Consider the following 12,500-nt stretch of genomic DNA (forward strand, 5'->3'; position numbering starts at 1 on the left):
TTTTCATCAGTCCCTCCAAAAGAGACATAACCGGGTGTTAGGTTTTTAGCATAAATTCAATTGGCTTTTGAACATGACTTTGACAAAAATTAGAAAATATTGTTATGCCCATTCTATTGGAACAAACAGATTTGTCTCTTGTTTTTGTAGATGACAATGTGTTAGTAAACTTTTAATATTGAGACATATGTTCTTCGCATCAGCTCTCTTGTGATGTAGCGATGAAAGATCGCTCTTTGTAAATGTAATACATCTCCATTAAGATCAATCACCGATCACCGGTGCACTATTTTTTCCGAGAGATTTCCGCACGCATACATACATATATGTACACGTACAAAACCACTATATTTATGGAAACACACACACACACACACACACACACGCATATATATATAAAAAACCTTCACCGAACTTGTGCCTGGGGGGGGGAGCAATCCCACGGTCAGTCATGACCGAAGGGGGTCTCAACTCAAGTCAACAATGTTTGCTTGTGTGTGGAAGGGTATGAGTCGGTGTGTTTAAGTGTATGTATCCGACCTCTGGTTACTGAGGTCAGCTAATAAAATTCGCATGTGCAGTCAACCATGAACAACAGGCCAGCGATCAGCTGGTGCCAAAACAGCTTTCCACTACGACTCATACCATTCCAAAAGACACACTCTGGCAGCAAACAACACGTATCGACCAACTACTACAAAATTCAAACCAAGACGGACGGATGGGGTAGCCTTGAAGTTGAAGGTTTTAAATTAACGGAGGCAACACTTTGAATATGACCCGAGTAAACACAACTGGATCTCATGCAAACAAACTGTTGCATAATGAAATACCTGTACTTTTGGAGAACCACGTTGGGTGGAAACAATTGTAGTGATTAAAAAATAACTATCCAGCCGCACTCATTCTTGTTGAATCCAATTTCTCCAATTTTATATTCACACACGACGATTACCCAAACATAAACTTAGAAGAATATAATAATGCTATCGGATAGTACTGGGCAATTCTGAGAATGGACGATCTGTATACTGTACTCTGCCACGTTCCTGACGGAATGTACCGTAACTATATATATATGAAGTAAAAGGGTCAAATGGAAGAGTAAGTTGTTGGGTATAACTTCGCACCTGTCAGTATTCACTTGTGCGATTGCGTTTGGTTTTTAATTTTGATGAATTTGTATGTGCAAAAAGTTAGTTCACCTTAGGGTTTCTAGTGAGCATAGGTATAGTTTGAACAATAGTGTTATATGCCTCATTGTCTCTAAGATTGCGAGTAGAAATATAGGGTAACATTTTAAAATCGAGTGTGTTATTTCGTTTTACTTCTCTTCGTATCTGGATATCAATTCTTTTGGCACACTTTATCCTACCATCTATTAGTGAAGGTGGATGATATCTCTTAACTAGTGTGCATTAAATTTAGCGTAGATATAGATCCCAGGTATTTTTATTAGACACAGTGTGCAAATCTTTTTTCGCTAAATTGAACGGGCTATTTATTTTAATATGTTTCGGGTGGCAAGAGTTAAATAGTAGGCATTGTTTCGAGACTGTTAGTTTATAATAGATGTCAATTTGCATTTGACTATTGAATTTGTTTCCTTTAAGATATCAAGAAATGTAAGTTTCTCTTTGCTATATTCCATATAAATTCGGTACCCTGTATTTTAGAATAATTCAACAGACTTTTGAAACTTGTAAAACCTGTATAATTCTATGGCTTTTGAAGCGAAAGAATGGCTGAAGTCTCTATTACAGTTGTATGTTTTCATTCTTACTTTGCCTTTCAGAATTCATGGCGAAGAATATTCACTATCAGCCTGGAAACATTATTATTAACACAAAGGACGGTTTCCTGTTAAGAAATATATATTCACAAATTAATAGTCGTGTCATATCCTTTGCTCAAAGAAATGATTTTGTGACAGATGCAAAGCATGGATGCATTGAGGTTCTGACAGTGATGAATAGGATTTCGTTTCTAGGATTTAGCTTGTAGATTTTATTCTTTTATTTGTTTCAGTTTTTAACTGCGACCATGCTGGAGCTCTATATTGAAGGTTTTTGGTTTGGAGAAATGGAACTCCGGTACTTATTCTATCAGTCATAAAACGGTGATAGGAGACAAACATAATATAGACACAAAATCATACATAGACACACCACACACATAGAGTGATATATAGTAATATTTTATTTATTTATGTGCCCTTTTCAATCCTAGCCAGGCTCATGGGCCCGGTTTCCCGGATTCTGTGGCGTATGTGTTCTCTCCCCCACCCCAGTTGGACGGGACGCCAGTCCATCGCAGCGTTACTCAAGAAACACGAAGAAAGAATGAGAGAAATAGTACAACAGGGGTCCCCACTACCCTCTGCCGGAGCCTCGAGGAAATTTAGGTGTTTTTGCTCAATAAACACACACAACGCCCGGTCTGGGAATCGAAACCGCGATCTTCCGACCGCGAGTCCGCTGCCCAAACCACTGGGCCATTGCGCCACCACATACAGTCATATATACACATTTATGTTGATATGTATACAGACACATACACAAACACATGCTGAGATTTCATACAAATTTCCGTCTACTAAAAATCACTCACAAGACTTTGATCCGCTCCCGACTATAGTAAAAATAACTTGCACAACATGTTGCACAATGGGACTGAATACGAAACCATATGGTTGCAAAGCAAGATTCTTATCCACAAAACTGAGTCATCCCTTATAATTTTTTTAATTACACTACAGCGATGTTTGATTATTGATGGTTTTGGATCTTAGATGTTACGCCAGTCTACGATACAGGGGTTTTCTATCGGCTTAACATTAGGCCAGAACGTTAAGATGATCATGAATTTTTATTAGAAATTAATTAAGATCATCCAGTGTTTTAATTACAATCATTCAGCATGCCCCGCTCTATACTGTCATAAAAATCGTTATCAATACCGTGAATGAAACGATGCTTTGCCTTTTTAGTCTCGAGACATTCCAGCAGATTCGAAAACAAAATATATTAGTCGCTGTTGTTCCTCCCACAGGAGAACAACATTTTCTCTCAAGATGGCAGCATGTTCATGACACACTCGGATCATTGGCACAAGGGATTCTGGTACACCGCTGTTTCGACATGTTGTGTTTCGTCTGCCAGAAGTACCCTGACATTTGGAGCCTAAACAAGTCAATGATTTTATACTTTCTGCGAAAACGAGAAACTATATCTGTCCACCGATGAAACAATTAGGCAGATATAAGCATTGGGTAGCACAATGTAACGCGAAATCTGATACGATAATTTGCATATTTTTCTTAAAATGCCCCCATAGATTTCGTTTATTGTATGATAGCTCATATAATATGACAGATATCTCATGGATATATTGAAATATTTTGTTTGTCGCGCTAGACTTATGGAGTCTAGGAGAAACATATGGAGACTATCGTAAAATACCTTTATTCAATTATTTAATCAAAATTGCCTGTGAGTTACATCAGCATCCACAATATATGTGGGGGGGGGGTCAATTATATTTTAAGAAAAGTAAGCTGCAAGCTAAGAAATAGCTGTTATAGCTCTTGTATGAAAATTATTCTCTTGGATGAATATATTCATTAATTTTGATAATTCAAATCGAAGTAGAAAAAATACATAAAAGATATGAAATATAGAAAAATAGAAAACATGCAACTTACAGACAATTGTCATTACCATAATTGGTGGAAAATTTTATTTCTTTTTCATGCTTAATATTTAACTTTTATATGCGCCTCAACAAAAATGTAGAATATCATTCAGGATATAGCAAAGAAATGTCTGGGCTATGCTTAGAGTTCAAATTCCACCGAGTTCGATTCTGCCTTTCATGCTTTCGGGGTCGCTCAACCTGGAGAAAAAATAAGTACCAGTTGAACACTGGAGTGGATGTAATTGTCTTAACCCTCTCCGAAATCGTTGGCCTTGTGCCAAACTTTTAAACCTCTGTTGTTACTGTTGTTGATGATGATGTTGTTGTTGTTATTAAACCGGCGAGCTGGCAGAATCGTTAGCACGCTGGGCGAAATGTTTAGCGGCATTTCAGCTGTCGTTATGTTCTGGGTTCTAATTACGCCGAGGTCGAGTTTGCCTTTCATCCTTTTAGGGTCGATGAAATATCTAGATGTTCTGACATCCCATTTTTTTATCATACCTAGGGCACCTACAATAACAGGAACAGTTCTTTTGTTGTTCACTTTCCAGTTCCTTATATTTACTTAATTTGTCAAGTTCTTTTGCAGATATATTTTTATTAGTAGGAACACTTACATCTATTAGTCTACAAGTAATTTTTTCCAAGTCTTTAATAGTTATTTCTGGTCGATTAACCTGGATCGCTATTATTATTATTAGTAGTAGTAGTAATAGTAGTAGTAGTAGTAGTAGTATTAGTAGTAGTAGTAGTACTAGTAGTAGTAGTAGTAGTAGTAGTAGTAGTAGTAGTAGCAGCAGCAGCAGCAGTAGTAGTAGTAGCAGAAGTAGTAGTAGTATTAGTTGTAGCAGCAGCAGCAGCAGCAGCAGTGGTAGTGGTAGTAGTAGTAGTAGTAGTAGTAGTAGTAGTGTAGTAGTAGTAGTATGATCATTCTCGCACAGAAATGGACAGAGAGGACGCTGTCCCTGAAAGGTCGGGAAATGGCGAATGCGTACATAGTTTCCGTCATCTACTACCTCTTGGCCATCGTCCCTTGCCCTGCTTCTTGCCTGGAGCGCTTGCTCTTCCGCCTTCTGCCGAAGAGACGTGTTCCGATTGTCAGGTGATCCCAGTGCTGTCAACAGCAACTGAGTGGAAGACTGAGCATGCCGTGGCTAATGATGCGCAGACACGCGCTGAGGCTGCGACATCTCCGGCGCTTTCTTAACGCTGTTTGTCACACAGGATTTTCTGCAGCTCGTCTCATTGGTGGAGGTACAGTCTTGGATCAAGTGTAGACCAAGAAAGGACGTTTGGCACCTGGAATGTCGACAAGCGCTCACAGCTCTCTGCCAGTCAGGCATCGAGGTTGGTGGAAGTTTCACGATGAGTTCTCTGGGGGATTAGTGGAAGGAAAGAGCGACGACGTCCTCGGAGAAACTCTGGGCGTTGGTTTTCTCCACTAATTTAGCACGCTGGGTTGAATGCTTAGCGGTATTTCATCTGTTACTATTAATCCACGAGGTTACGACGTTGTGGGACTTTTCCTACGGTGGACGGCAAGTTTGGTGTCAAGGAATTAGTTATTCGTTCCTTTTAAAAGGCATTTTAGAGATAATTCATTTATCACTGCATTTTTTGGGAACCAACCCCGCGCGATAAATAAAGAGAAATGTGTTGATTTTTATCCAAGACAAAAGGTTATACATTTGTGGTGAAACTGATTGCTTCCCTGTCATTATTTCACTAATATTTACTTATCGACCCCTCAGCTTTGCTTAACACGGCCCTTAGTCTACAGTATAGCTGCAGTTATACGAGTCATGCAAAATTTTCCAATGACATCAACTGATCTGCAAAAACTAGCAACCAAATCTCTCTCCAAGTACACACTACTCTATTGAAATAAAGAGAGTCACGTTGGAGGATATAATCTCCAGATTATAGAAGAATTGGATTGTCATATTTGGAACATACTTTATCATATGAGTACTTGATCGTAACCCACCTTGGAATGAATGACAACTCTGGATATATTTCAGATCATAAAGCAAGACAAAAGATTAAAACACATATCACTTCCCTATCTGCTACGCTCATCATCAGGTTCACATACAAACCGAGTCCGAAACTTTCTGCAGCCCTTGAAACCCGCCAGATCAAGTCTCTAGGAAGGATAATTCCATTACTTGCGAATAATACGCCCAAGAATTTGTTTTATCGTCTCTAAACTCTTAAAACTCACTCACTTACTCTTCTTTTCTCTATTTTCCTCTCTTGTTAAATATGCAAGTGTAAGACAGTAATGATGTGGATGACTCAGGAACTGTCAACCAACGTGTGGCACAAAACTGGTTCAGAGATTTCTTCGAATGTGACACTACTCTCGAAGAGAAACAAACGTCAGGGAGACCTTCTGACGTAGATGTGACCATGCTAGAAATGGTTGAACAACAGCCAAGCACAAGCACACATTTATTGTAAGCAAACTTGTTCCTTAAAAAAATACCTTCAATCTACACCTCTATAAGTTTGGCCCAGAGTACACATGCTGCCTAGAAGCTCCTTATGAACTGCCCGATATCGAAGCTCAACAACGTATGAACGTTTTGCAAACGATTGCTAGCAAATCAATCGTTGAGATGCCCGATTTTGGAGTCGAATTGTAACTGAAGATGAACAACGGATCTGCTTTCGTAATCCTAATAAGAGAAATCAGTGGATTCGTTGAAGCCAGTCTTCAGAACCTGCTGTCAAACAAGGATGGTTTTGATGGAATTCTGTAGGGGCGTTGCACTTTTTGCTTGACCAAAATTGTCATACTGTGGACGCTAAACTTTATGCTCAACAACTGCAGCGTGTGTATAATTCTTTGAAAGCCCGCAAGTCAGCATTAGTCAATAATGACAGAAAGTGCTCAGAGCAATGCTAGACATGGCCATACCTGCCAGACTCACCAATAGAACCGTCTTGGCTCAGTGGTTAGAGCGCTGTGTTAGTCTTATGTGCAAGTGAAGTGTGGGCTACTGCGAAAAGTGAGGAAGATCAATTGGCTACAATGAAAATGGTCAGAAAATAATCCATGCGAGGAATATCATTGCAAGAGCATATACAAAAATGAAATGATTCGGAAAAGGAGGGGAAAGAACGACATGATCGCAGAATACTGAAAGAACAAGTACCGTACGCCCAGATTTATTGTAAGATCCACAGAGTAATTATGGACTCGTGTAGTTGCCGAGTAATATCCAAGAGATCCGAAAAGGCAGCTCAGAAGACGATTTAGTTAACGATTTGAGCAAAGCGTGAAAGAAATATCGCAATCAAGAAAGAATTGAAACTGCATTGTAACCAGCGATGTATTACATTTGATTGACTGGTCGATACAGTGATACAGCGATATATCCATACATACATACATATACATATGATTGTATATATATATATATATATACGTGTGTGTGTGTGTGTGCGTGCGTGCTTGTGTGTGTATCTGTATATATATTTATATGTATATGTATATATGAATATATATTTATATATGACTATATATATATATATATATGTAATAATAATAATAATAATAATAATAATAATAATAATAATAATAATAATAATAATAATAATAATAATAATAATAATAATAATAATAATAATAATAATAAGAGAAGACACCGGGGACGTTTAAGATGTAAGAAGGAAAATACAGAGCTCCGAAATCTATCCACAAACATCGAAAACAAGGACACCCTATGGAGCCAAAGATTTACTAACAAAGAATTGGACAATATCCGAGTAAGTAATACGAAGTGAAATTTATTACTATTTTCGAAACGAAATGATGTATTTTGACTCGATATTATCTCCACCTCTAACACAACACATGTAAACATGCGTGGAACAACACGATCATCCCCGACCTCAAACACCATGTACAAAGGAACTACGAAGAAATTAAATGCCACCGATACTATTCAACCCAAGAATAACAATCGAGCGGTACGTACATTAAACCTACAACAAAAAATGTACGAAAAACTACACGTGCGAAAGAATGTGACAACAGAAATAAACGGACCGGTACCCTACGAAAATGACGACCGTCAAAATAATGGGCTGGACGTTGTACCTCATGTCCCGCAATTAAAACCCAAAAGACGTAAATGGACACGTGAGGAATACATTTCTATCTTACACGCATACTTCACAGCAATGCTCTACCCACAAAATGAAAATACAACAACACATACATATAAAATATGGAAGGAAAATAATAGAGATATAGACTTGGATACAGCAATGAACCCTAATAAATTAGCTAACGTACGAAGATACATTCTCAAAGCCAAAAAAATATCAGAAATAGAAATAGAACATTTAAAAGAAAAAATACACCAGGAAAATGTAGATAGAAGCCACACAACAATGCCCAATAATATAAACACTGAAACTGTAAAACACGAAGACAAACGCAACATTCCCAACAAACACGATGTAAACAACGAAGGGGAGCCTAATGATTATGATAATATGAAAAATAAAATAATCAAAGAACTAAAAACCACAGAGCTCAAAATGGACCACCGACCATACCTCCCAAGAATAAAAATAAACGCAATAACAACACCAATTATAAACAACATAAACCTAGCCGTCACTGAACTAGCCACTGAAACAAAAAAAAGTGATATCACTGAACTAAATGACTTGATATACGCAGCAGCCACTGCAGCCACAAAAGAAGTTGGATACTCACCCAAACCCGACCAAACAGGAGTACCACCACCCAAACAAACCCTGTGGAAAAATAACATCCAAAACAAAATAAAAAAAATTAGAAAAGACCTGTCGATTCTTAATGAAATCAGCAAACAAGCAACGCTACTGAGCAACAAAAAGAGAACAAAAATGCTCCGCAAATATAACATCACAGAAAAAGATTTGCCGGAGATAAAAGAAAAGCTGAAGCAAGATATCCTTGCCAAAGCTCAAAGGATCCGCCGGTACGAGAAACGCCAACGCTTCTTTGAACAGAACAAAAAGTTCAACTCCGACCCCAAAAAGTTCTACCAAGAACTGGGCAAAAATAAAATAGAAGTCACTGCAGCACCAACGGCAGAAGAATTGGAAGAATTCTGGAAAGAAATATGGTCGGCGAACGAACAGCCAAAAAAAGGAGTATCAAAATAACAAACTAGGCATCTGAACAACTTTGGACCCCCATAACAACTGAAGAGGTCACCCAGGCACTGCAAAAACTAAGCAACTGGAAGGCACCTGGGCATGACAAGATCCCCAACTTCTGGTTGAAATATCTAACAGGAATGCACAAAAAGCTGGCTGAAAACTTTAACAGCATACTAGCAGAGCCAGAGACAATGCTTGAATGGCTCACGAAGGGGAAAACCAGCTTAATTCCCAAATCAAATGAAACAACAAAACCAGAAAACTACAGACCAATAACCTGCCTCCCTACTATGTTCAAAGCATTTACTGCAGTGATATCGCAAAGGCCGAACAAGCACCTGGACGAAAACAAACTGTTCCCAGAAGAGCAGAAAGGATGCCGCAAGGGCTCATATGGCTGTAAAGATCAACTAATGATTAATAAAGCCGTAACTGAAGACAGCCACAGAAAGAAGAAAGGCCTCAGTATGGCCTGGATTGACTACAAAAAGGCGTTTGATAGCATCCCCCACACATGGATCCTCGAAACACTAGCCATTAACAAAGTAGCACCAGCAATCATAAAATTCATAGAGCACTCTATGAATAAATGGCAAACAGTCCTACACCTCCAAACAAAAGAGGAACTCTTGAAAACCAAAGACATCCCCATTAGAAGAGGAATATTCCAGGGAGACATGCTCTCTCCACTCCTTTTCTGCTTGGCACTGTCACTTCTATCTGATATGCTAAATAGAACTGGATGCGGATATAAATGTTACGGCAAAACGATCAGCCACCTTTTATATATGGATGACCTAAAACTATACGCTGCAAATGACAAACAGCTGGAAACACTATTAAAGACAGTTCATGGATTTACCAAAGAAATAGATATGAAATTTGGATTAGAAAAATGCGCCAAAGTAACCATGAATAGAGGAAAACTAGTTAAGAGTAACAACATCACACTAGATAAAACCAATGAAATAAAAGAATTAGACCAAAGCCAAACTTACAAATACTTAGGAATCCATGAACTAGATAAGACACAACACACTCAAATGAAAGAGAAAATAAGAAAAGAATATTATAGACGAGTTAGATCAATACTAAAAACAGAGCTCAATGCTAAAAACAAGATAATAGGTATCAACACTTTAGCTGTCCCAGTTATAAGTTACAGCTACAATATCCTTAACTGGACACGAAATGAACTGTCCAAAATAGATAGGAAAACAAGAAAAATACTGACAGGATCTAGGATGCATCACCCAAAATCTGACATAGAAAGACTATATATACAACGTATAGAAGGTGGTAGAGGCCTTATACAGCTGGAAAACTACTATAAAATAACCACCATAGGACTGCAAAAATACCTACTTCAGAAAGAAGGAAAACTGATCCAGATAGCAGCAAGACATGAGCAAAACAAAAAACTGTTCTCAGTATTTAAGGAAGCTGACAAATACAAACAAGAAATCATACCACCTAATAAACACAAAGAAGAAGAAGAAGATGATGAAGAAACAACAAAAGCTATAAAACAAATGAAATCCAAACTAAAAATAGAACAGCAACGAGCCATGATAAAACGATGGCAAGAAAAACCCCTTCATGGTAAATACTGCACTAAACTAAACGCAAAAGAAATAGACAAAGAAAAATCCCAGCAATGGTTGAGAAGCTCAGGACTCAAAGCAGAAACAGAGGGATTTTTAATTGCAGTACAAGACTAAAGCCTCCCCACCAGAAATTACCAAAAACATGTAATGAAAAGGAATATTACAAGTAACTGCAGAATATGTGGAGATGGACAAGAAACAATAAATCATATTATCTCTAGCTGCCCAGTCCTGGCTAAGAAGGAATATATTCACAGACATGACAGAGTTGGAACCTACATACATTGGAAGCTATGCCAACATTATGGAATAACAACAGAAAAAATATGGTATAGGCACACACCAGAAAAGGTTACAGAAAACGAGAAAGCAACCATACTCTGGGATATGCCGATACACACAGATAGAGAAATTAAGGCCAACAGACCAGATATAGTTGTCAGAGATCATGAAGAAAAAAAATACTTTCTAATTGATGTATCAATACCGGCAGATGACAACGTGTCTCTAAAAGAAATGGAGAAACTCTCAAAATACAAAGACCTGGAAATAGAGGTAACTAGGATGTGGAATCTGAAAACAGAAACAATTCCTATCATAGTAGGTGCATTAGGCATGATAAAAAAATATTCAGACAAATACATAACAAAAACACCAGGACTTACAAACACATATAACATACAGAAAATTGCACTACTAGGCACTGCACACATCCTACGCAGAACACTTTCCATACAATAACCATCAGAGCATCACAACAAATCACAGCACATACCCAAGGCACACAGAGCTGCGCTCGGTAGTGAAGTGAAAGCACGCTATAAAAATAAAACTACTGAATAATAATAATAATAATAATAATAATAATAATAATAATAATAATAATAATAAATGCCCTGATGCAGTACCAGGCAGTGGCTCTCATGGCTTCTGATCTTAACAGATTGGAAGTGTTATCATGTACATTGTTTTGTCTTGGTATAAAAGATGGGCTACAGCAAATAGTCTGCTCAATACCACAGATTTGCTTGTCAGTTGTTTGACCATAACAAATTGAGCATGTCCCTTAGTGGCTGACGATATGTGCATCTCTGATCACGAGCAGAGGTAGTGGGGGAGCATCATAGCCATGTGTTGAGAGGGATTCTTTGAGGTTTGAATAATTCACCTCTGGAAACATAGGTGGTTCTTTCAACATCCTTAAATAACCCTTATTCAGGGACCTTTTGAGCGGGATGGGCTACTCAACCTGAAGAAAATTCTAACTGGGCCCCACCTGCAAGGTCTTGTGCTATTTATATTGATATGAGATCACCATGTCGCGCACATATGGTTGTGATGCATGTGCCTGGTGTCCCCTTATCAGACGGGTAGTCATGATGGGTGTATTGGGCTTCGTATATTTTACCCCAGTGTCACTTTGATGGCATGAACTGCTCTCTCACTCAATAATAATAATAATAATATGACGACAAATGAATGAATGAGACCTCGATATTATGTAAAATAGAGGAATTTATCTATAAATATAATATATGACAATTAGTTGGTTGTCATAATAAAACTCAGAGTTTCGGATACTGGGCTGAAGTCTGCTCCGGCATCTCATCAGTTATTAAGACAAATGCACATCTAAAGAGCTTTGTCTTAATATCTGGTGAGATGCCGGAGCAGATTTCAGCTCTGGTATCCGAAACACTGAGTTTTATTATGACATCCATCTAATTGTCACGTCTTCATCATCATCCTAGTCAGATGTCGCACTATGCCATGCTGTGGTCATCACGATGTCTGGCCACCTTCTCCTGCCTTCTACCCGTGGACAGCTGAGAATAAAGACAATCCTGTGGCTGCGATGTCTTTCAGCCAAGAAGTGGGTGATCTGCCTCTTTTACGTCTGCCGTTCACCTTGCCAGTTATGATCGTTCGCTCAAGTCCATCCTGAAGTAGCCTTATCTTAATATTGTCACATATTATATATATATATGTATAAAATATATAAACACAAGTATACATGCATACACACACAGA

This window comes from Octopus sinensis, linkage group LG5 (assembly GCF_006345805.1).
Source record: "Octopus sinensis linkage group LG5, ASM634580v1, whole genome shotgun sequence".
In the NCBI taxonomy this organism is placed as follows: Eukaryota; Metazoa; Mollusca; class Cephalopoda; order Octopoda; family Octopodidae; genus Octopus; species Octopus sinensis.